The 23,904-nt window shown below is 41.6% G+C and overlaps 1 protein-coding gene across 7 annotated transcripts in view; it reads right to left on the bottom strand.

Annotated features, from left to right (window-relative positions):
- TAB3 (TGF-beta activated kinase 1 (MAP3K7) binding protein 3) overlaps positions 1-414 on the bottom strand; it is a 44,721-nt gene extending 44,307 nt beyond the window's left edge. For 5 of the 7 annotated variants that reach the window (XR_012838774.1, XM_075774644.1, XM_075774666.1 and 2 more), the window contains exon 1: positions 246-385. The gene's annotated coding sequence lies outside the window, so the exon portion shown is untranslated. Of the gene's footprint in view, positions 1-245 lie in introns of all 7 variants that reach the window. The other 2 variants (XM_075774649.1, XM_075774633.1) reach the window with 2 other exon arrangements.
- Positions 415-23,904: the final 23,490 nt, after the last annotated feature.

Genomic DNA, 23,904 nt, shown 5'->3' with positions numbered 1-23,904 from the left:
CCAGCCCGCTCCCACCCAGCCTCTCCCTTGGCCTGCGCGACGGGGGTGGGGGATACGAGTCACCCCATGGCCCGGCGGAGCAGGGGGCAGCAAGACGGTATCACCCCCTACTCTGTCCTGAGCCTCCCTCCCTGACGAGGCACCTCCGGCAGCGAGCAGCCCTGCCCGCCCCCAAATTCAGTCCCCACGCACCCTCCTCTCGCCCCCCCCCCCCCCCCCCGGGCCTGGGGCCTGCCCCCCCTCACCGTGCTGCGCTGGGGGCTCGGCTCCGGCGGCGGCTGCATGCCCGCCCGCCCGGCCGGCCCCTCGGCTTTGCCCCGGGCCTCCGGGACGACGACCGTTGGAGGGGGGCGGCACGCGAGGCGCCCCGCGCGGGCCCCCCCGCTCCTCCTAGGCGCGAGCCGGCGCGGGGGGGCGGGGGGGAGGGGAGGAAAGGAGAGGTGCGTGCCCCCCCGGTGAGGGCGCGCGGAGCGGAGGAGGGGGGCGTTCTCCGGGCGGCACCGGGTCTCCGCAGGGGGGGGGGGGAGAAGGGGAAGGGGAGGGGGGTCTGGAGCGCGGCGCGCGGCCGGGAAACGCTTCCGGGATAGGCGGGCTGCGCCGCACGCTCAGTTCGGGGCGCTGAGGCCGTCGGGCGCGCGGCTGGGGGAGGGGCCCGGCCTGCGCCGACATGGCGCGGCCCGCGCGCCGGCTGCGCCTGCCCTCGCGAGACTTGGCGTGGCGTGGCGTGGCGTGGCGTGGCGGGGGGGGGGCTGGGTGTTTGAACGGGCGCGGTAACGGCCCGGGGGTGGGGGGGGGGGAGAGGGGACGTTTGTCTGTGGGGTCTCCGAATATTCCTTCCCCCCGCGTTCATAGCGTGGGAAACCTTTATGTCAATGAGCTGAGGAAAAACGCGGGTACCCGCGTTTTTCCTCAGCTCATTGACATAAAGGTTTCCCGAAGCTGGTGTCGACTCGCCGGAGATTGCCCGGCCGGGCCCGAATGGCACCCCCACTCCGAGTAGTGATGGCATCTGAGCCGGCGTAGTGTTGCACAATGTTTACAGCACAGTTCTTGCTGATGTAACAGGAGGTGGCTGTAAAAATGCCAGTGTGCTGTGCCCCTGCCTTAAGCTCTCATCACCCTGTGCCATCCTGAGCAATGTTTTTGCGTCCCTCTGCTTGCAGGATAGACTTCAGGCAGTTGTGATGAGACAGGCTGATCTTGTGTGGACTTTTCGTTGATGTCGAGGGAGGCTGAAATCTTCCTGTGGAGGCAGAGCCTTCCAGATGTTTTAGGGGGTGTACGTTGATTTTTTTTCAGCCACAGGCTGGGCCTTGGTTTGAGGTGATGTTCTTCTGCTTGTGTGCCCGTGTAAGCTGGTCTAAAGTGTCTCCTCCCAAATGATGAACACCATGATTTGTGTTTCTCATTTCTTTTTGCGTTCAAATATTTTTCTTTGTTCACCTAACATCTGTCTTACATAGATCTTTTTCTCCTTCTTCTTAGTGCTGTTCATCAGAGCTGCAGAAACACCATTAGAAATAAATTAATCAGAGCAGATGCAGAATTCCTGTAACCACCTTCTGTCTCTCTCTGGTAGAGATCTGGGAAGTGTGGGGTGAAAGGAGGCGGCATGTATCTTGTATTGCCATTACTGGCTCTCCACGTCATCTTCTGTATACAGAGGCCTTGGCTCCTGTGTCAGAGATTGTGTAAAGTTAATTAAGGAATTCCTGTATTCTAATCCCTACAATGGAAACAAGTCAAGCCTGACTAGCATTTCTGGAGAGGCAAGATGCAAAACCAGAAGTAAACAGGATCTCGGTGCAACAATACTTTTATCTAAGAGACTGATTCTTATCCTATGCTTGGAATTAATATCAAGATACTGAAGTACACATTCTTAGCAAAAATGCATAATTTCCAAATATAAATGCGTGCTTTTGGATCCAGTGAATAGTTCAGCAGCTCTATCTAGTCTCTCTTAAAATGTGAGAAACAGCACTTTGTATAGCCGTTGATCCTTACGCACATGAGAATCTCTGTGCCCTGGATTACACGTACTGGCCCTGGCTTGTTCAGCATTTTTTGTGTTGTCCAGCTACTGGCTTAATTCATCCTGTCATTTGTTGCTTCCAGATCTTTCAAATCAACGTCCGAGTCAAACCTTTCCTCTACTGTTTCTCACTGTCTGTAAACTCCCTGTACTACAGCTCCAGAGTGTCTTGGCTAGCCAGTGTAGCATCATACAAGTAAGCTCCATGGTTCCGTTTTAGTTCACCAGCAGCCAATCCTTTATTTTTGTTTGGAAATGATGCTTTTCCTCTGCAGTGGACTGTAATGGGAAACTATCATCTAGCAATTGCTTGATTTATCTGCACCCGTCCCACTTTCAAAGCAGGAGTGTTCCCACAGAAATTGCAGAGACTTCATGTTTTTCGTCTGCCCTTAGCTAGTCATAGATTTGAGATCATAATTGTACTACTGCCAAATTAATCGGTCCCGAAACTTCACAATTAATCATAGCAGAGCCAGTACTTCGCTCAAGAATGTAGGAAAAAAATCCTTATGGGTATTAGGTGCCTGATTAAAGATTGTCTATGTTTTAACTTTGCTGAACGAATCTCTGAAAGGAGTTAATTTTATTGCTGATCCAGTTCTTCTGTCTCCTGTTATCCATGTGACAACTACAACAATTGATTATACGGAAAAGTAATATTAGGAGAGTATTTAATGTATTTTTAGCTGTTTCTAATGAGATTTAGCAGCTGGAAACAAGGAGAGCTGGCACTGAATAATCAGAGCAGTTCTTAGACAGCTGTGTGAGAACCAGTGTATCAGACAGGGTTCTGAAATACATAATTTTTTTCTGTATTTTAAAAAATGTAATATATGCAATGAAAAATTTGAAAACTAAACCTCAATACTTGGAGCTAAGACAGCTAACTCAAAGTAGAATGGAATTCATTGTTAAATCCAGTTCTGTAATAACTTCTAGATGAAAATGCCCCTAGGTTTTGTGTGATTTTTTGAAAATTTAATGCTTATGGCAGTTATTACTACCCATCTTTGAAAAGCCTCAGGTTGGGATTTAAATTCCACGCTACGTTCATTTTTAAGCAGAACAAAAATGCAGTTATTTCTGCTCCTCTTTTCTCTTTATGAATAGCAATCTGAGAGACCTATTTTCCTGTTTTGGAAGAAAGCAATTTTCTGCATGTTTGTGCCTAAGAATTGCAGCCAGAAAAGTATCTTGATAAAATGGCCCTCCAGTATTCCACATGTTTTCTATCTGAATAGTTCCTATGTTGAGTTAGTTCCATTTACAAATCAAAAGAGTAAATTTTCAACTGTAAACTAAGTCTTGAATCTAAAAAGTCAAACCAAATTCTTTTTCCCTGTTACACTGTGGTCAGTAATGTGTATTTTGTCACTGAAATACGCCCAATGGTTTTATTTGATGATGCATAAAGTAGAATACAGTGTGAATCCATTTGTCATAGTTTCAGTGACATAAAAGAAGTAACATTTTTGGTCTTTGTGTACTTGAAGCAATTAACACCATTATAAAAAGCCAAGAATGTGTGTCTAGAGTAAGGAGGTACCATTTTTTCATATCATTTTCCATATGGAAGGAAATTATCCTGGGATGAAGTCTAAGCAGAGTAATCTATGGGCCTGTGGTAGTACCTTGTGCTAGTGTCAGGTCCTGCTGTCTCCAGTGATAGTTTACTTGCGTACAAGAAATTGCAGACTTAAGGGTCTAAGCAGAGTTATTTAGGTGAAAGCCTATGTAGCACCAGAGTTCACAGTGAAGGATATCCTTTCTATAACAATTTTAATTCTACCTACAGAATTAAATAGAAAAATTTAGTCCTGATATGTCAGTTTAAACTTCTCAAACTGTCTAGCTGTTCTTTCATAAACCCTGTGTCATTGGTATATAAGACCACCACACTTCTCTGTCTTTCATTACTTTTTAAAGGAATGTATCCTTGGCCTTTCCTCATCTTAAGGTGAATTCTATGCCCTAAAAACAATTTGTAGAGCACAATTCAGCTACTTGACTCCAAATTTAGTCAAAACTTTTTGGACCTATGCATCACCCTTTGTGCCTTTGTATTCTCAAGTTCTGTGAGTGAGCATAGCGAACGGGGACAGAGCTCTGCTGCTGTTTAGGGAATGGTCTTTTGATACAGAGTACAACGCAGATACTGGGAAGAACAGTAGTGCTAGCACCAGTGATCACCTTTTAGTTGGCTTTCACTTTCCTTGAAGAAAAGCTATAGAGCAGTCCCTGTTTTTCTCTGTGCAATTTCCATAATTAAGTTTGCTGCTTTACAAATTTCTAGGCTGTGACTTGAAAGAACTAGATTCGACAGAAATACAGGTTCTCCATAAGCACACTTAAAAACTTAGGAAAAGTTTCAAGTGTTCCTTTGTGGAGTCTTCTTAACTGCTTCATTCCTGGCATAGTCATTGTCACTAGAGCTACTTGGTGTGGAAAGGCTGATGAATCAGATCAATAATAACGTACAAAGTGTGGTGGCATGAGTGTCTTCTGAATGTTTGAATAGGATGTGTAGCGGGAGGGAAGTGAAAAGACATGCTTGCAGGTATGCCTTTATGAGCATGCATTTCTGTTGTTGGGGTTCAAAGGCTTTAATAAGACAATTCAAAGAGGATTTGTGATTTTTTTTTTTTTTTTTTTTTTCTAAAGCAACATGAAGACTTTGTCATTTGGATGATATATAGAATTGATTCCTTTGGGGGTATTTTTCATTACAATTAACTTTGGTGCTCTGGTCAATTCCCAGTTCTAAACATCTAGAGTTCCCCTGTGGTAGCAGGAATTTAAATGAATGATGTAATTTACTCCTGTGCCAGTGCTATTGTGTGGGACTACTGTATTCTATAAAATTAGCTGTCCTTTTTTATCTTAGGTGTGGCTGTACTTCCTCAGTGGACACAATGAGTGTGGTGTAAGTCCATTTTAGCATTTACAACCTACATGTGTTTTATAGATACACCTAGATTGGTGAGTATGTGATTTGTAAAACTTCTGGTAAAGGATTTTGAAATTCTTAGGGATAAAAGAGACACATTTGTAAATTATCATGATAGAAGATCGTATGTGCTTTTCTTAATTTAGGATGATTTGGTGGTTTGCAGTCCATTCAAGATGTGAGTAGCGTTTTTGCCACGATTCCTGTAATTGGATCTGGTAGTATCAGGGTGGTATTTCCCGTTCCCAGATTTTTCACTGAGGTGTGACATTTGAAAGGGAGAGAGTAGTTCTGAATTATACTGACTGCTCGTCTAAACTCATTATCACATCCTGTCAGTGGCCCAATCATTGCCCAGTGCCAGCTTATCCTGTCAACAGGAATATGGGCAGATAGCAGATAACCACATCACATCAGATATGGTTGCTAATAAGAGCAGTCAGAATGATTGGGTCAAAAAACATAATTGGGCCCCCAACATAAGATAAAATATTAGGAAGAGATTCTTTACTGTGAGGGTGGTGAGGCACTGGAACAGGTTGCCCAGAGAAGCTGTGGATGCCCCATCCCCGGCAGTGTTCAAGGCCAAGTTGGATGGGGCTTTGGGCTACCTGGTCTAGCAGAGGGTGTCGCTGCCATGTACGGTCAGTAATGAACTCCTCTTGCTGTTTCTAGCTAGATAAAAGTTAATGTGAGCATGCCCAACCACACTGCAACTAATTGTGGAGACATCTGCACAGAGGCTGCAGTGGTGTCATAGTGCATAGACTGGGTTAGTAGCCAGAGATTAGCAGAATTTATGACCTGCATGAGTAGCTAGATAATAACAAAGCATGTTGTCTCAAGTCCCTGGACAAAGCATATAACTTCTTGGACCTTCAAAAGGAAGCTTTAAAGTAGACCCCCATAATTAGTTAAAAAGGCCTTGATCATTGAGTTTCAGTTTATGATTATCTTGCTTGTACTGCATAACACCTTACAGCCAGAGTAGGCCTGTAAGTCAGCAGCACCACTTGTAGAGGAAAGGTGGGGTTCCCTGGTAGTTCAGGGAGAGTTGAGGCTAAAACATTTTTTTAAATCCCAGCTTGTGCTGCAACATTTCATTGAAATATTTCCCTCAGTGCTTGAGAAGCTAACATTTAACTTTGAAGACATCTCTGACTGCATTCCCTGTTCCAGTCTCCCACCTCAGGACAATAATTAGTGAAGTATTAAACTCCCGACAGCCTGTGACACTTGTGAATATTGTAAAAGTCTAATGATAATCTAAGGCCAGAGCAGAGCGTGAGACAGTGTTGGTGGTTCTCAAGGATTGTGCATCCTTCTGCATTGTGGATCTCTGTGCTTGTAATACTGTATCCTTCTGCAGCCTTGGCACAATGGACTATTGTATGCAACAACAAGCTTTTGCAGAGTCACTTACAAATGTGTCTCAGGTAGAGCTGGGAACATATAGCTTCTATTTGTCAAAGTCATACCAGGCCGTGCATGGTGTTGGACTTAGTAAACTTGCTTGCTGAGTTGCATTAGTTTCCAAGCTTCTTTCACAGAATCACAGAATGGTAGGGATTGGAAGATCATCTCTGGAGATCATCTAGTCCAACCTCCCCGCTAAAGCAGGATTACCTAGAGAGGTTGCACAGGATCACGTCCAGGTGAGTTTTGGGCATCTCCAGAGAAGGAGACTCCACAACCTATCTGGGCACCCTGTTCCAGTGCTCAGTCACCCTCAAAGTCAAGACATTTTTCCTTATATTCAGATGGAACTTCCTGTGTTCCAGTTTGTGCCCATTGCCCCTTGGCCTGTCACTGGGCACCACTGAAAAGAGTCTGGCCCCACCTTCTTGACACCTGCCCTTTGGATATTTCTAAGCGTTGATAAGATCCCCTCTCAGTCTTCTCCAGGCTAACCAGACCCAGCTCTCTCAGCCTTTCCTCGTGAGAGAGATGCTCCAGTCCCCTCATCATCTTTGTAGCCCTCCGCTGGACTCTCTCCAGTAGTTCCCTGTCTCTGTTGACCTGGGGAGCCCAGAACTGGACACAGGACTCCAGATGTGGCCTCACCGGGGCAGAGTAGAGGGGGAGGATAACCTCCCTCGACCTGCTGGCCACGTTCTTCTGAATGCACTCCAGGATACCTTCTTGGCCTTCTTGGCACAAGGGCACACTGCTGGCTCATAGATAACTTCTTGTCCACCAGGACTCCCAGGTCCTTCTCCACAGAGCTACTTTCCAGCAGGTCAACCCCTAACCTGTATTGGTGCAGGTTCATCTGCAGCTAGCTGAAAAGTATTGGCCCTTCCTTCTACCTGATGCTGTGGTCAATAGTAGCAGGTGCTTCCAGCAATTCCACTGCGATTTACCCCAACTGAAGTGAAATGTGAAGACAGCTGATGCAAAAAAACAAAAAAGCATTTTCACTTCTCCTTACATCTGTCTCTCTGCTGAGGTCCTTTTGCTAGCTGCTACATATTCCTTGGTAATAACTTCAAAGCAATTATTGAGTCAAGCCACACAGAGTCAAGTATCTATGGTTCTGGTTTGATCCATAGACCACTGGTTGTTTGGGAAAGGGTAGTTACAGGACCTAATATAAAGCATATGAAAACAAACACTGCTGTCACCAGGTGGAATTAGATGAACGTTGAATGAGGCCATTTTTAGGAAATTCTGAATGGTCTATGGAAAAGTCTTTTCACTGAGACACTCGTAATAAAGATTCAACACCTTTAAAAGTAAATGCTCCTCAAACTTAGTCCAGCATTTTTCTCCTTATCAAAAAGTAGGTTCTCTGAAGACAAGGAAGAACTTATTGCTGCTGGTTTTGTATGGAAAAACTTAAATTTTATAGAATTGGGCAACTATTTAAAATGTATAGCTAAGATACATTTCTTCTGTACTATTCAAAGCTGTCACAATCCAGCCTTGTGTATTTTTCTCTACACAGGTTAGCCGAGCACGGAAATAAGTTCTGATTAACCTTCTGTCAGGTACTGCAGGAATAAGAGCAAGCAAAAGAAAGGAAAGAGAATTATAGCAATTCTCCTGAGTTGTATGACCAGGCAAGATTAGGGTGAGTGGTTTCCTTCAGGCTGGTAGTTTGAAAAGCTAAGCAAAGTTCACAGGGGGGAAGAAAAAAAAAAAGAAAAAAAGATGAATGCTGAGGATCAGAGAGACATAACTTTGGGAACTAATACCTTTTAAATAACCCTTTAATCTGAATGTCCTTTCCAAGCAATGTATTTTCCTTTGTGTCAAAGTCTGTGCCAACACAATAGTAAACAAAGTGAATGCAAGTTAAAAAGAATAAAAATGCTCATTATTACATTGAAATTAATGGAGAAGAGAAAGTCAATACTCCATATTTTTGAGAATTAATACCAGGGAACTAGGTGAAGCAGTAAACAAATTAGGGTAATATTTTACTTGTCATTAATAATAGTGTCAGTATAAAGAATCTTATTTTTCAACCTCTCCCTAGAATTGCTTTCTTCACGCACACTTTCAATTTTATGTAAAGGGAGGTAGCTACTCATTTCCAAACACAGATGGCTGTGTATTTTGAATTTACGTTGCCACAAGGGAGCCACACGGTCCTTTATTGCAATAAAACACAAATGGGTTACATTTTTCACATTAGAGCGTGTCTGATGGTACTACTATTGAAGACTGTGCTTTAAATGGTCTGCAAGTATGGAAAGTTAGATTTTTGTATACCTTGTCCCCAAGAAAACATTTTGTTTCAGAGTCTACATATGCCTTTGAAAATGTACCTTCAGCAGCGTAATAGCTGGAATGATGTTATTCATCCTTGGAATTGGTGACCTCACTCCAAAACTGTCACCTGAAGTTATCGGGCTATATTGTGTCTCATTTCAAGTGAAAGCCATTCAGTTTTACAGTAATTAGAAAGTACAGTGAACTTTAAAGAAATATCAGCTTTTAAAAATTACCTTTCAAACCTCACTTACAGAGGGTCTGCTACTTGTTAACATTCAAGTCAAGGCAAAATTATTTGCGCTTACTTTGGCACAGAAGCTAATCCTTATGCATCGTTTGCATGGGAAGGCAGCCAGCTTCAAAGCGTAGCCAAAACTCCACTAGTATCCCTGGAGTGGAGGGTTTGCAGGACTCCTGGCCCTGCGCCTTTCTTAGCAACGCCATAAATCTTCTGGGACCCGTCAGCATAGGGGAGGCTGGGGTTGATTTTTACCGCTTCTATTTCCTATCTCATTGCAGTCTTTCAGCCAGAAGATGTTTCTGCGAAGGTGTACATAGAGGGAGCTGGTATAGTTCCAGGAGCGACTTTGTGCTATTGAATTCTGTCAGCCCTGCAGCTTCACTCAGACAAAAATGTTACTGAAGTCAGTAAGCTTGCAAGGACTTGCAAAAGCTGTGTGATTTGTTGTTTGGTTTGGTTTTGTTTAAGGATGAGGCAGATTTTAAGACAATAATCAAATGGGACCAGCATTGATTATTTTTATTTTTCAAGTAACTGTAGAAAAAATATATAGCTTACAGAAATTAACTCTTAAACCCATCACAGCCGGTTTTATTTTTAGATTTTTCAGGAGCACACTTAAACCTAACATAGCTGGAAGATTTCCCCCTGAGTTGGTGTATGTAGGCTCAGACCCTTAATGTCTGAGAGGAGAATCAAGAGGAAGACATACTTAGTTGAAAGAGAATTAAACGTGCATATCTTTATTCCAACAGGTCATTTTTTTTTCCCCTGGGCTTTCTCTTCCATGAGTTATGACAATGTGCAAATTTTCACTGCTGCGTGGTTTTTAGTTGTTAATGGCATGATCCCCAGACATCAGGGAAACCCAGAGGGTCAATTTGTTTCCATTTTAGTCCTCTCAGTTGTCAGTGAAAGCTGAGAGTCTTCCCTAGATGTTACTGTGGCAGGCTAGTACCCCTGAAACCAAGTGACCACCCAGAATCTCTTGCAAGAGCAATATACTCATTAAAGATTGTTCATAGACCAAAACAGCAGTTGCTTTCCAGGTCAAGGTTACCAGAGGCTAAATTGTTTGAAGTTTGATTCCATGTAGCCTAAGAAAAGGAAAAGTCTGTAATTCGGTCTGTTTAGATCACTGTCCTTTTGCCATTGTGCATGCAGTATGATAACCTGGGGTCCTAACTGAAATGAAGGTTTTGTCAGCTCAGTTTAAGTAAGAGTTTACAGGATGAGCTTTGTAATTAAAATTGGAATGGAAGTTCCACTCTACTATCTTCTTTTTATACATATAATTTTCTCCAAACTCTTGTTTTTTTTCCTGAATTATGTCTTCATCTGTCTCATCTTTGACCATTTATGTTTTCTATGTTACACTACTGCCATGGTATAGAAGTCCTCACTCCTGTGCAAACTGTTGGTGCTGCACAGGTCTTGCTGGTTTGTGTGAGGCCTTAGCATCTCGCTAAGTTTTGTTAGATCCCAATTCTGTTTGTTCTGGAACTATTTCTAAAATAAATACAACGGTTTATTCACGTTGATGTCTATAGCTGTGGAAGTGTCCTTACAGTGACGTGTGATTGCATGTAAGCACTTACTACCTTGCACCACGTCTTATAATTTGTTAACAGTGAAGAGCAGGGTTGAAGTGTGTGTAGGGGACACTCAGAGCTGGAATAGAGGCATTTCATAGCTATTTAATGCTGGCAAAAATAACTACATAGGATTTCTTTTTCTTTAAATAGTGTGAAAAGTACCTGCCTCAGTTACATCTCTGCATCTACAGTGACACAAGAGCATTCGTAATACATGTTGCCAAGTCCTGAATTTGGCCTAGAAATTTTGAGGCAAATTAATTATTTTTCTTACACGTGATTTTGCTAGTACAGTTAAAATACAATTATATTGAGATATTTGCTCTCCGAGATACGAAACCCCTTTGTTTTTCTTTCCAAGTGTTCATTTAAAACAGACAATTTAGCTCACATGCTGCAATTGTCTCCTGAACAATAAACAGCAGAAACGTAGTTCCTAACAGATCTCTTATTTGTTCATCTTCCCCAAAGTATTTTAAGTAGATAATTAACACTGGATAATTAGAAGCATCTTTAGTCTGTGTAATTGTACGGCCTATAATTTTTCATAGTAATATGATTCATTTTATCTAGAGTTGTTCAACACTTATCTTTGTAACAATTTAATTTGCATGCCTAGTTTGTGCCGCCTTCCCTCGGTTGCCTTCACTTTGTGAGATGCTCAATTAGTCGCAAGGCTAATCAGACAGATTCAGGCAGATTCACAGCTTTACTTGAGTATCCTTTCCTTACTGAAATCCTTTATAGGACTTAGAAAACACACTATCCTTAGGGCTAAACCTCCAGCCCTCAATTTATAGATAGCACACCAAAAGAGAGCAATTCCATGGTCATTACTTCCTAGCAAAAGGAAGCAAGTGTCCGTGAAGATAGAGGGATGTTAGCCATGTGTGTCTTTTTCCACAGTTTTACAGAAAGCAGAGAATATTGACACTTCTGTTCTCCCCATCATGGGCTTCTGTATGTCTCTGGAAAAAAAACTGCCTCTGACTACCCCTAGTTGAACCGTGGTGGTTGTATTGCCGGGGTGCTGCATGAATCTAAAACGGTGCAGTTTTGGCTCAGCAGAGTTGACTTATAAGCAATGAGCAGCTGCTGTATTCTAATGCGTTGCATGAAAAAAAAAATGCAGTTTGATAATTTTCATTAAAAAAAAAAGTTTTATAAGTAAGCTATTTAGAGATTAGCACACATTTTCTGATAAAATTGTAAGGTGAGCACAGGGAAAAAGTAGTTCATATGTTAAGATACTTACATTGTTGCTGTCTTAATGCTTTAACAGAAATATTCTTAGTAAGAACGTATTTCCTAAGTGAACATCAGCTTGGCCAACAACTCGAATTCAAGTCATGTTATATTTTGAATTTAGCCTGGCATGAGGCTCCAGCAGAGAATAAGGTGGGCAAAAGTAATTTCATGCTGTCTCTGTGCTGTCTGAATTCTGGGCTTGATTGGGTCTGCTTGCTCCAGGCCACAAAGCTCAAGGGTTTAAAGTCATAACTGTATAAAATTCAGAGTCCATGTAAGAAAAATAAAACTCAGCAAGGCTTGGCACTTATGTAAAATGCTTTTGTGATGGGGTCAAAAATCACATTTGGTTATATTTTTGATAACTCACTGAGGTGAACAGTGTTGCCCAGAAGAGGAGAAAAGGCCATTCGTGCATGGGAAAACAACATTGTTTCAGCCATGACTCTCCGAAAAGGTCTTATACTCTGTGCCCGTTCCTGGCATGTGAGATGATTTCCTGTGCCTTTGATACTCATGGATCATTTCAATACACCTTCTCATTCTCCCTGGCTTCACTCAATTTTTCTGTCTTAGGATAGATCGTAGTAGATAAATGTTGTGCTGTTTCTTTGTCCAGTGGTCATTTTCTCTCTGCTCTAGGAAATCCGTGAATTTGATTTTCTCTTCTGTTAGATTGGGTAGTGAAACAATTGGATCCTTCTTCGGTATTATAATTACATCCTTTCTAAGTTCCTCTGTCACATTACTTCCTACACACGTGTTTCTTTCCATGTTTTTTCTAATCCACCATACCTGAATGACCAGAAACTTGCAAAGTATCAGTCAAGGAGGTGTTGAGGAGGAACAATAGCCAAGAAATAAGCCAGGCTTCCAGTGAAAAGGAAGGGGCTGAAATACCAGCCTCCTATATATGGTGAGAGAGAGACATCTGTCTTGGAGATTTTAAATGTTTGTAGGGACGAAAAATTGGGTTTTTTGTTTATTTGTCATCTCCAGGAATCTCTCGGCAACTAGATTGCCTTCTTTTGATTTCTAATATCTTATGACTATTCTGACAAAGAGAAAGACTGGAGACATAATTAAAAATAAAAGATAAGGTTCTTTTTTATAGTGCATTTCATCCACAAGAAAGGGGTCATGGACTGTGAGCCCTAAGGCTGCCTATGACAAGTTTTGCAAGAGATTGGTGGCATGGACAAGAAGCAGGACAGCTTCTTTGGCTTTCTCTTCCTTTTGGGAAGGGATGTATGAAATGCTCAGCTGATAGAGATCCAACAAAAAGGGAGCATCATTAGCGAAAAGATAAATGTGAATAGCTGATACAAGTATTTTCCCAACCCAGGTTGTGTGGCTTTGCTAAATCAGAGGACTGGGTTTGTATGAGGTCTATAATGTAGAAAGAATTTAATGGAAGTTTTTTACTGTCAAGTGCTGATAATACTTCTGATAGAGTCCAAAAACAAATTCAGAACATGTTTTGGTGCAACATCACCGCCACCAAAATAAACCAAACTCCCAACACAACACATCTGAATGGCATTGTGACTTGCACATGCATAGCTGTCAACAGATTTCAGTCAAATTTCGTTCTCAGTTACCAACTGAACTTAGAGATTCGTTGCCACTTTGGTGTGCACACTCCTGGACCTTTTCCGGCCAGCAGCCTCTCCTAGTACCAGAAGCATGCAGTACGGTTGCCTCTTGCTGTGGGGAGACTTTAGGTTGTGGATGCATGGTAGTTTTTAGTTCAGTTAATCAGCTGATTTTTTTATGATTCTTTCATTGATATCACAGTCCGCTGCACATGGCATCACATCCACGTGACAAATCTGGAGCAGAGCTGGCTTCCCTGCTATCATTAACTTCGGTTCATCACGATGCTTCAGCGAACTGCCAAGCTCTCCGGTAGTAATGAGATAAATATAACCAACTGAAGTAACAACACGAGTGTAAGCAGCAACTTTATCTTGCCATTTCAACTTTACACTTGGGAAAAGGAATGACTGTCCTGAACAACTATCACAGCAGTTGCTGATATTAGCCCGAGCTGTTGATGTTGACAAGGTTTCCAAAGGAGACTTTCAACATCCCAGTGTATTCACATTTTATGTACGTCAGCTTGTAAATGGTTGGAACTTCCTTTTGGCATTACAAGGGATCAGCAGTAAAGAAGCTACATAAGCCAAATTCTCTCTTGCTGTAATTGATGCAATTGACTTTTCAGATGATCTGGCCCAAAGTACGTATTTAATCCTTTCAATGCTATTTTTTTAAAAATTTATATTAGTGAAACAGCTTTCTCTAGTTTGCCCTGGATATATATTGGTATAAGTATATAAAGGATACAGAATCAGGTTCCTGAAAGTGGCCACCAAAGTACTTAGTGCTACAGAGGAAAGGCTAAATGCTTCTCTCATCTACACTGTTGTAAATCCAAAGCAATACTGACAAATCAAAATAATTTAGTTTGACAGGAAAATGCAATGCCTAATATGGAATGTATATAGCCTTCGGCACTCATAATGGTAAATCTGTGCTAGCAAACAGCCCACCTGTGTTGATGAGACATTAAAGTAAAAAAATTGATGCAGTGTATTGGGGAGAGGAAGCAATCAAAAAACCCGCTGGTTCTAACAAAATATTATGGGAAACATGCCTGCTAAGCAAAGGCAAGTGACCTAGCGTAGATTCCAGTCTATCTTGTTATTGTACACCTTGAGTGACTCTACTGACTTTACTAGTGTAGCTGGGAGCAAAATATGTCTGCTATATCTTTAAGAGACCAGCAGCCTTAGGACAGCAAATTAGCCTTGATGTGTGTTAGTAGTACATCTGCAGCCTATATGTCAAACGAATCTGACTTTTTAACATACTTACTCTGAGAGTGCAGTTGCAGATAGTATCGATGTATTTGTGCTTCTCATTATTCATTCAAGGATGACACCTTCTATGTTATGCTTGCTACTGTTGTGCATTAATCTACTTTGCAGTTTTATGTCAAATACCGTTTTGAAATCCAAGTAGATTATGTCCTTTAATCACTTTGCCCAGTCTGTGTTCCTTGTGATCTCATCTCTTATTAATATCTTTAGGATCTTGCCTACCACCAAGGTCAAACTGGTCTATAATTTCCTAGCTCCACCCCGGGCCTTTTTAAAGAGGGTTATGTTGGTGTAACTGTGATCCTTCAGTAGCTGCCTCCTTTTCAGAAGGCTATGAAGAATCTTTCATGTGGTTTGTATGGTTTTGAATTCTAAAGTTTTCTAGAAATCCTGAAAATGCTGCTTTGTTTTAGTTGCTCGAGTTTGCCCCAGTGTTACTCTGTATATCTGGACTCCTCGCTGCTAGAATTTTTCCATGTCTGGTGTCATCTCGTCGTCTTCTTACATAGAAAGCAGCTCACTTCATTTTTCATTTATCTCCTGATAGCACAAGGTATCTAAAGTTAAATCAAAGCCTTCATCTTTTTTTCACTTTTGCGAATATAGTGAATCTTTTGCCATTAAAGCGTGGGCAGCATACAGGATTGCTTGGGCTATACAAATATTCTTGATCAGATTCTAATTTGACATAGAATAATTCAATCCAAAATAATTCCTGGCAAAAACTTTTGCTAATCCACTGAGATCGGAATCATACCTGTGTCTGGTCCTCAATGTATCCTGTCTTCTTTGTATATACCTATCAGGTTAGAAAGAAGTTCCTTAGTGGCAGGACCATTTTATTTTGTAACCTTGAACACCTCCAAACATAAGCAAAATTAAAGAGAAATAACAACACAGTAAAGAATGATATACAGATTACAGGCTAAAGTTAATAATGATGAAGAAAAGTCATCAAATAATGTTTAGTACGTCCTGTAGCTATATACTTAGTCCAGATTGACGTAATTATATTTACATAGATGAAAATTAACTATAGAAGGTTAATGAAATATATAGCATCCTCACCAGTGGCTTCAACAGAAATACAAATAAGCAAAAGACCCATCTGCAGCAAAGACCATAGCTGTCATAATTAGAGCTGATGCTTTTGGTTAGGCTTAACTACAATAATGAGTCGCAGAAAGAAATTTTGACTTCGTATTGTCAAGTATATGTGTGACATGAGAGCAAACAGGAGATTTCACTGGGAATTCTAGTTAGGAGTCTTTCAAAAGAACTGAAAATACATCCGAAAAAAAGCATGGGAACTCTTGCCGTTTAAAACTTTTCTATCCTGATAATTTAAGTCAGTGGTTGGACTAGATATATTTTTACTTGGTTTTGATTTGGATTCTCTATCTGAGAGAGATTGCCGATTCATTTTGTATGCAAAGCAGTGCAGATAAGGGCATAGAAGATGCCACTTACATGGTGTCAGCATTCTCAGCATGTAGCATAGCTTCAAAGGCATGTCACAAATCAAGATCATGTTTAACGTACTGTTGTCTTTGCTGATGCTTATGAAATTTGCCACTAGTGTTACTGCTTTTTTTTTTGGTTTTAGATCCCAGCCTCTTCATGAGGGAGTACATGACTTGGTCAAGGGTACAGCATAATAGGCTTTTGAAAAAAACTGGGTTTTTTTCTGGCAGGAATTAGCAGGATGATGTGGGAGGGGGCACGAGTCGTTTCAGTGCGAGGGAAGGGTTTGGGCAGGAGCGGGTACCTCCAGTGGAGCAACACTTGGTGCGTGGCTGCTGTCACAGACGAGAGCTTGACTTCTGCATGCGATCATTTTGGAGGAGCAAGGACTTCAAAGCAGGAGCAGGATCCATCTGTAAAAGTGCAGCAAGAGTGTCTTCAGCAGACTTCAAACCTAGTGAGGACAGGTTGAAACTCGGTAAGCTGGGGAAAGTTTATCATAACCTATAGAGAAGTGAAGGCAGAGGGAGCAGTGGGGAAGGGACAGCACGATGAGACGGTCTTGTACTTCTCTGTGAACGCAGCGTGACGGGGTCCATTTCAGGTGCCTGTACACAAACACGTGCTGCAGGGGAAACAAAGAAGAGAAATTAGAAGTCTGCACAGTTGCAGAATTGTGCCTTCGTTGGGACATACGTGGTGAGATAGCCAATATGACAGGAGCACTGCATGGGTGGGTATAGGCTCTTCAGGGAAGACAAGCCAGGAAGGCAGTGAGGAGGGCTTCTCCTCGGTGCAAGTGGGTGGCAAGGTGATGAGCCAGTGGAGAGCTGTGGATGATTATCAGAGGGTGTTCGCATCGTGAGGGTGGTTAAGCACTGGAACAGGTGACCAGAGAGGTGGTGGGGTCTCTGTCTGAGGAGGTACTCAGAACCCCACTGGACACAACAACCTTTTTGGACCTGTTTCAAGCAGGGGCTTGGACCAGATGACCTCCAGAGAGCCCGTCCAGTATAAGTTCTTCTATGATTAAGTGCACAGCAAACATACAGTGTTTAACCTCATGGTACTCCTATCTTTAAGCTGATTTCAGAGAGACCACACATTTACTTAAGCTAAAGTGTAAGCAAGAAGTGTGCTAATGCTGAAACCTAAAACCCCTTACCTATTTTATTTTTTCTGTTAAATAAGAGTAGCTATAATTTTTTTTTGTCTTTCCTTCGTACAAATACAAATGACCACGTGAGAAAGGGCATAAATAATAGTATTCGCTTGGGAAGCAGAAAGAGAGGGGGTAAATTCTTTACCTTGACCAAGCACAAAATGATAAAGACAGTAAATTCCTGGAGCCGTTCTAACATCGCATCCAGCAGAGGGCAGGAGAAACTGCAGAACAGGCTGCACATCCTGGGTTGTTGCTTTTCATTTTGTACTAACGAAAACCTACAAAAGAAAAGAAGCAGCTTGGATTTTCCAAACACTTCCTAGACAGGGCGGGTGAAAAGACAGATTAGTGCCTAATTTTAATAATCTTGAAGTAATCTATCACAAGTTCGAGCACAACAATTTTCAACAAAGTAGTGTAATACAGATTGCCTGTTGTTGAGAGCAGCTATTCTGAATGTGGTAGTTGGAGCATTAGCAGTGAGGATATGAGGCTAAGTAATATAATGCTAATTATGGCAAGAATATGATTATTCATTATAGTAACAGTGATCAAAATATTGTGGTAGGAAGAAAAACAAACTGTTTGGGAAATCAGTGTTTGGTAGCATGGAATTTTGGATGAACACTTTCAAATAACAAGAAGAAAATGATTTTGCAGTTTGCGACAGGTATGGAGGTTTCTAGTGACATTTTATTCAAATAACACCTCATGGAAAATAAAGGGATTATTCCCTAATTTACAGCAACATATGGATTTCCAACACTAATGCATTTTCAGAGATTGCATGCATAGTAATAAGTGAATGACATTCAGAAACAATAAAAAGCTAGAATTAACATGGGATACAGAGAAGATTGTCAGCATAAAGATCTCTGTAAATGACTACTGTGACATATAGAAGGATTGAAATTAGTGGCCACAGTTTTTATCTGTAGGTGACACCTTAAGTTAGGAGTTGCGAGTATAAATAAATGATGCACTTTTCTTGATACTTATCAGAGTAATTAACAGTATTTTGAAGTGCCTGATATAATTGTCAGAACATAAATAAATCCATTAAGGTTACTCTGAAATAAACACCGTAAGAATTTCTGTGAGTAAAATTTTGTTAGATGCCAAAGGAGGACCCTTGCAGAGAGGGGTTTTGAAGGGATGGAAACAGGAATAGGGTCCACCTGCTGTGGACCTGCATAGTCATTGCAACAGCTACTTTATCCAGTTGTAGGAAATTCATGCAAATTTCTCACCCAAATCTCATCTACTTTGCTATCTGAAGAGTTTACGGTTTATAATACATAGAGGCAGAGTCCTGGCAATGACACAGAAGCCTGTTCAAGCAGCTCTAAAGATATGGAAACCAGTCAGTTGAAATCATTCGAGCAGCCTACTCATCACTTCTTCCCTGGAGCAAAACCACGAATCAGGGCACATGGAGAAAAAAGCAACAGACCCTTCCTCTGAGATGAAAAAGATCTGTTTGCAGAGGGTTTCCAATCCATACTGTTCTAGGAGCATACAGCTCGCTCGTGGCTTAGCTGACCTTGCCTCTTGAATACCACATCTGTCATCATAAATCCCGAATGCTCTTTGTGTAGGATCAAACAGGTGAATACACCCTTCCATCAAAGGCAGTGCCACGGTGATCTCCCAGACTACGAAAAATGCTGAGTATTGTGATGAGGCAAGGTTTAGTTGAAAAAACACTAAGGCATCCCAGCTGTAGGGTTTCTGAATTGTGCTTTTTCTTTGGATTTTTTTTTTTTTACTATATATTAAGAATGTGTAATGTCTGGGGTGGAGGCAGAAGTGAAGTGCATCTAAACCTAATTTAGCAGAAATTGGATTTCCATAAGAAATGCTATTAATTCCTACAGAAGCTGTCCAGATCCTCTGAATTTAGAAGGAGGGGGATTGCTGTGTGCAGGATTTTGTATCTGGTGAAAGGCAGGAGCCAGTGGTTCACTGTTTCTTCTCATTGCTGAGTTCAGTGAGGACTAGTTGGCAAGTGATCTTGTTACTCCTAAAAGCAAGATCCAGTTCGAAGGTGCTGCCAATAAACAGTTCATTCAGTTTGGCTGGAGTCTTTTTGCCTCACTCAGTGGTACCTCACGCTGCTTTGAATATTCATTCCCTTCATTTTCAGCCCCGAGTGAATGAATACATGTTTTTCACTCTCTGTAATTTACGTAATTACCTTTGTCATTTGCATAACATTTAAGCAGATAAAAGGATTGGAGAGAGGGGATTTTTGTTCTTCAAGTTTTGACAACAAAAGTAAAACTGTGATTTTGGTAAAAGAAAACAACAAACAATCTTTGTCACACTTGAGGGTAGCTGCTACTGTACTTGTCACTGGATGCTTGCAAGCAGAGCAAGCAAGCAGGATGTCTTCAGTTTTGTCACAAGCGGCAGAAATAGGAGAATGTAGAATTATTTTTTTTCCCCCTGAAGGCAGAGAACACAAATTAATTCAAAGCTGATTATGCTTTAGTTTTTTCTCAAGAGGGATCTGAAAGATAAACAGAAAGCAGGCTTTGGGAGGAAGCATTTGCTCCATAATTACATATGAGGAGACTCAAGTGGTAGATATTGGTAAAGCATCTGTTTTACAAATGTTTTATGTTGGACTAGCGCCTTTTGCATTGGATGCTGATTTTGCATACTTATAGGTCCATCTAAAACAAGTTTTGTATCATTTTAGCTATTATTGTTATTAAAACTGAAATAGCTATACTAGGTAGCCTCCAGCGTGAATACTGTTATAAATGAATAATGGTGATTAGATTAGCATAAAAAATTCTCTCGTGGAAGAATATTGCTAATTCAGCACAGCTAAACTAATATGAATTTCCTGTATTGAAAAAACCTTTGAGAAAGTGCAGGGAGGTCCCTGAGGCAGCAGTATCTTCAATCCTTTCACAGTTCCTATCAGGGACCACTATTTTACTGCCATCCCCACTCAGAGTTTTGCCTGAATTTCCTCAACTTACCATGAAACCTGTTGGCGTCAGTGACCCAAGTACTCCTGGCAAAGAATCTCATGTGCAATTTGCTTTATGCTGGCCTTAGTCATAGTAAACCTGGTAGTGAAATGGTAAACATTTGTGCTGCTTAGGATGTTTCATCAAAATCATCTGATCGCCGTAGTCAGACACACTCAGAAAGCTAAACCTTAGGTCATCAATGATGCTGACACAGGCAGCATAAGGCAAAGAATGGGGAAAGGGATGAAAGAGAAGTAAAGGAAAGAAGTGAGAATGAAGAGGAGGAATGGCTGCTGAGGTGAGTTCATTTTGGTGAATTAAGGCGAGTATTTTTATCAAAACCAAAACACCCATATCATACATCAGAGCTTGTGAATTTGTTAAATTTCCTGTCTAGCCCTTAAAACTTAAATATATTCTGAATCCAATACGTAACAAATGTATTCTTATCACTGCCTCATCATGTTTCCATATTTTCTCGTAGGTCCCAAAGCTTTGTTTCCGAAGAAACTTGTCCATCACTTTTAAATAAATTTGTAAAACACTAAGTACTTCATAGGACAGAAGTCAGTAGGGGTTAGGAAAATGTGTACCAGGGCCTTTAGTTTCTTCACAGTTAAATGAACAGTAATGTCAGGACACTTCAGATCATTCAGAGGCTAAAAGTGCAAAATACAAGGAGTCATCACTTCAGGTGGAAGAGTTTTTAGTCAGGCCATAGATACACAGGTACAAAGACTATGACAGTCTTTTTTCTCAGGCTTTCGGAGAAAACAGTTAAAAAGTGAATACTGCTCATGACAGAAAAGTGAACAGGTTAGGGTTTTTTTTTTTTTCTGTAATATTTATTCTCTCCTTCTAGCATAGGCAAATATTCCTGTTGATCCTGTGATTCTGAGTTCACTGGGCAAGGTAATACCAGGGAGTTAACCCACAAGACTCACAGGTACGGATTATGCAGGTTTTTATAAATTCTCCAACTAAAACGTGTTCTGGAGGTGTTCTATGAAATTACGTTGTCTCCCTCTAGTGACTGCTTCTGTCTCTTGTCTCAATTTTAACATCAAGTTTTCAGGGACTGGGCATCTTTTATGTTTTGTATTGCAGTCAGACCCAAAGCCTGAATTTGCACGGATACAACAGCATATTGGCACATCAGGGACAATAATTTAGGCTGTGGTAATCAGGACATTTTGTTTAAAAATGTGAGTATAGCACATAATTATAGTTTTATTTATTTCTTAACAAACAGAAATATATATGGTGCAAGAGAAGATAAGTATACCATATATATTTCAATGTGGACTGAACCAAGTTAGGTAAACGGCTGTGAATTACATTACTGCTAGCTGAGATTCACAGTTGAGAAAGCTTTGCTGCATAGATTGTAGGATAGAAAGTAGAATGGCTAAGAAAAATAATCTTCCACTCTTGCTCAGTCTGGCAAATATAAAACCCAATATAATTTAAAGTGTAGGTCATATGCAACCCTACGAATGTCACCACTAATGCGTCACAGTTTTGATTTTTGCAGATGTAATGATTTTCCTTCTGTAAGCCAAATGAGCACGCTCCTGATTCAAACAGGTGGAAGCAGGAGAGCAGAGCTTCTCCTTGATGGTGACAGACAGGGTGGAGATTTGTTTCGAAGACAGGAGAAAGCGTGCTGCATCAGGGCGAAGCTTAGACCTTGGAAATACCGAGGTAAAGGCTTTGTTGTTCTCTAGTGTCCGCCGTGGTAGTTGCCACGTATGCATCCAGTTACTGGGAAATTAGTGGAAAGTGCGCTGCTTACACCCATTTGGGGATTGACCTGATACGGAATCAGTGTACAGGTTGCTCTCAAAATCACAGAGAGTGAAGACAGAATAACGAACATGGTGTTTGTCTGGCTTACATGGATGTAATTGGGTGAAAGCGAGGAATCGTGGACGAAAATGAGGAAATTAAAAGGGAGCAGTCCTGTGTTAAAAAAGACAGCTCCGGGGGTGCTCCAGCCTTGTAGCAGCGGTCAGGGTGGAGAAGAAGACACAGAGCTGTAACCTCAGCAGCACGGTGGAGGCTGTGTTGGTAACTCCCTGTGCGTTTCCCCATTTTTAACCTGCGCCCAGCACTCAAAACCTACATAGCTCTGAGGAGCAGAAGCAATGTGCAGTGTTCATGAGCTGACCTTTTTGAATTCAGATGTGTGCAAAGACAAACTAGAAAATGAAGAACAAGGCAGGAAGTGCTGGGTTATCCAGTCGTGTATTGTGATCTCCACTGAGAGATTACTTCAGTGTATGGAAAAAAGGAGAAAAGTAAATGTCAGGGCTTGGGAAAGAATATCCTCACCCTATCTTTAGAAAGTTCATTTCAGTGAAAGGAGTCATGAACTGAAAGGCATCAGAACTGGTGCACAGTCCAGTTGTCTGAGGTCTCATTGACCACATCCTCCTCTCAGCTGCAGTGGCTGCAGTGACTCTCAGTGCTGGCTGTGTTGTTCTGGGTGTATGCTGCAGACGTGAAAACAGAATTCAGATGACTGCTTTAGATCCTTTTATAGCTTTTATATTACATTTTAAGAAACCATTTGTCAGAGGTGTTTGTGCTGCTCATTTTGCAATACGTGTCAATAGAGCAATGCAGCGTCACATACATCATCCTTCTTGTTTCTGCCACATAAGTGCTTCTGGCAGAACGTGTTCAAAACTGGTGACATGCAATGACATTTTCCCGACACTTTCAATAAAGATGTGTAAAAATGTTCATGTATCTTTTCTTTTAGAAGGAGATCAAGGAAAAAACCCTAACATGGGACAACGTGGCGTTTTTTTTCTGCAAGCTTCTGATTTGTGTATGTTAACAGTTGAAAGTATATAGAGCTTACCTGTCTAACATATATTCAAACCTAAGTGTTTGGAGGCAGAGTAGTATTTTTGAACCAGTTTGTGATCTCATTTGTGGAAATTCAGTTCTGGAAAATGTCTCATAAATTAACAGGGATGAAGGCTGAGGCAGGTTGCTACACAGACTCTGAGCTGTAGGGTAAATGTGTTCAGCCACGTCTGCTGAACCCTGTACCATGGGTGGAGGTCCAGACGGGGTGCACTCTAATTTTCTGCCTCTCCATGCACCCGTGTGTTTGTTTCTCAAGCTCCCCAAACTGTGAGTAGCAAGAAATAATGATAACTTGCTCTCTCAAAGCAGCTTCATGCAGAAAGTACTTTGCCAGAAGGTAGCCTTGCCACAGCTTCACCGATGAGAAACCAGCTAGGGCAGAGACAGGCCAGTGAGAGTACGGGCTGGATGGCCTGAGCCAAACAAGAGAATCACTCTCCAGTCCTGATGCGTTGTCTATGTTTTTCTCTGAAAAGGTGCTGGCAATGCCTTTTGTGCTACACGGGGTCTGATGTGCGCCTCTGAAAAGCTTCACACTTGCTCATCTATAATTTAAGCAGTCTCTTGACAGAAGCCAGAGTGCCGGACTCTAAAAAGCTACGCAAGCCAGGGCTGTCCTGCTGCCTCGTCCTGCTGGACAACATCGCTATGCTGGATCAGCTTCTGGAGCAAGATTTTTTTCCTCTTATCAGGCATCGCACAAGAAGTTGCAGAGTTCATTCCATTTTTCCCTG

The sequence above is a fragment of the Balearica regulorum genome, chromosome 1 (assembly GCF_011004875.1).
Source record: "Balearica regulorum gibbericeps isolate bBalReg1 chromosome 1, bBalReg1.pri, whole genome shotgun sequence".
Classification (NCBI taxonomy): domain Eukaryota; kingdom Metazoa; phylum Chordata; class Aves; order Gruiformes; family Gruidae; genus Balearica; species Balearica regulorum.
The sequence above is the reverse complement of the archived record's forward strand: the minus strand, read 5'-3'. Positions and strand labels throughout refer to the sequence as shown.